Genomic DNA, 2,099 nt, shown 5'->3' on the forward strand with positions numbered 1-2,099 from the left:
TTCTTGGTTCTAGGCCTAGCAGCAAGTAGGAACTTTGAATAAAAAATCTATCTAGCCTGGCAACAATATGACCAGGGCCCATTCTTTTATTAGACCAAGAGTACTTACCGGAAGAGGGTTTGATATCTAGCATGTCCCAGTCCTGCAAAATGTTCTCCACCCATTCCCTTGCTGGATCACGTACTATGCTGCCTCCCCTTTTTTCGGATGAATGGAGAGTGAGATTGAGGTCTCCAGCAATAATTATATTTTCCATGTTTGTCAAATCTGCTTGTTGCCTTATGGAATCCCAACAGTCCTTTTTTTCCCCGACATTGACAGGAGAGTAAACATTAAAAAGACAAAAAAATTCCTTAGTGTCTAGATTCTGCATTTTCAGCAGCAACCAATGGGTATTTCTAGCCTCAAATAGGACTGCAAATTTGCTAATGTTCCATAAAGTGCCAATTCCTCCCGAGGCTCCCCGGGCAGAGATTGCTCTTGCTTCACTTTTGAACCAGAGTTTCTTGCTTGTTTGAAGGAAGACTATGTCTTCCAACTTTGTCTCCTGGACGAGAAGTATGTCTGGAGTCTCTGTTCTGATTAAGCTTCTAATGGCTTCTTCCTTAGCTTTGCTCCCCATACCTCTATAATTCCAGGAGATGATCTTCATTATTTGTGTTTCTGGTGGGCTCCCTTGGAGCCTTGGGTCTGATTTTTCGACATCTTTGACTTTGGAGCTAGCAGTTTTTCCAAGGTTGGTTGGCTGCCCTGAAGTTTTTCTTTGTAGGTCTCCTGCTCCCTTTTTTCCCTGTCAGTTTTCCGGCCACTTGTAGATCTTCTTACCAGGTTTGGGACTCTCATATTTCCCCTTCCTCTTCTGATTCTTCAGATTCCTGTTCTTCTTCCTCCTCTTCTAAAATCTTACCTTTGGGATCTTCAGTATTGGCTACTTTGGGGGAGGCTGAGGGGTTACCTTTGCCTGAAGGAGCTGTTTTATGGACCTCGGTCTCCTGGGTCATTTCTGTCTCCTTTTGTACCTCGACCTCCTGGGTGCCTTTTGTTTGTGAGCTCAGAGGGTCGAACTTGTTTTCTGGCGTAGTCTTGGTCGGGATCTGGTGGGCAGTGGTCTAATGAGGCCCTTTGCCGTTAGGGCCTCCCAATTTCTGATTCTTAGGATGCGATTTGGATCGCTTGACTTGGTTCCATCCGTCCTCCTTCCCCTGCGCAGCCTCATTGTCGGTCGGGCAATCTTTGGCGAAGTGTCCATAAACATGACATTTCCGGCATTTGAAGGGCAGCTGCTCATAATCCAGTTTCTGTAAATGCGTCCAACTTCCAACCTTTATTGTGATGGCCTCTGGTAGTCCCACCTCCAGATCAACCTCTACACAGATCCTGGCACAATCATATTGGTCTTTATTATTTGCTCGGTCTATGAATTTTCCCAGGGCATTTCCAATGTGTCTCAGTGAGTCCCAATTCCAACAATGTACTGGAAGATTTGGAAGTCTGACCCACACCGGGACTGCTTTGGGCACATATACTGTCGGATCGAAGTCTGGGGTCCAATTGTTCAGATACAAACCCTGAGGGCCCATGAAGTAGGGGCCGTTTTGAAAGATCAGGTCTTTGTCTTCCTTTGATGTGAATTTGAAGAGGAAGTATCCTCTCCCCAGAAAGTATGAGGTGACATTTTCTTTGATTAGCGGCGCCCAGTTTTTGATGACCCAGCTCTCGGTGGATTTTGGAGACAGCCATAACCCAGTGAACTGGCCGATGAGAGCCCATTCAGCTAACGACAGAGCAACTTGGATCGGGGTTTCTGGAGGAAGAGAGATCACCGGAATATCATCCAGTTTTTTAACAAACTTCGCAGCTTCAACGATTTTCTTCTTAGGGAGACCAGCCAAGAGCTGGGAGAAGGCCTCAGCAAGCGAAATCGGCGGAGGAGGTGGGGGAGCCGCTTGAGGAGAGCCCAACCCCTCCATAGATTCAATCCCTAGGAGCGGGACTATCAAAATCCAGCAGATCGATCCATGAAACGGCCCAACCGCAGCATGCAGAAGTCCTCAGGGTTCAGATCGGCAAAGAGCGGGCGAGCTCGCTGCTTGCAGGGC

This window comes from Pinus tabuliformis, chromosome 3_1, assembly GCF_031772625.1.
Source record: "Pinus tabuliformis cultivar Carrire ecotype Pingquan chromosome 3_1, CPIR1, whole genome shotgun sequence".
In the NCBI taxonomy this organism is placed as follows: Eukaryota; Viridiplantae; Streptophyta; class Pinopsida; order Pinales; family Pinaceae; genus Pinus; species Pinus tabuliformis.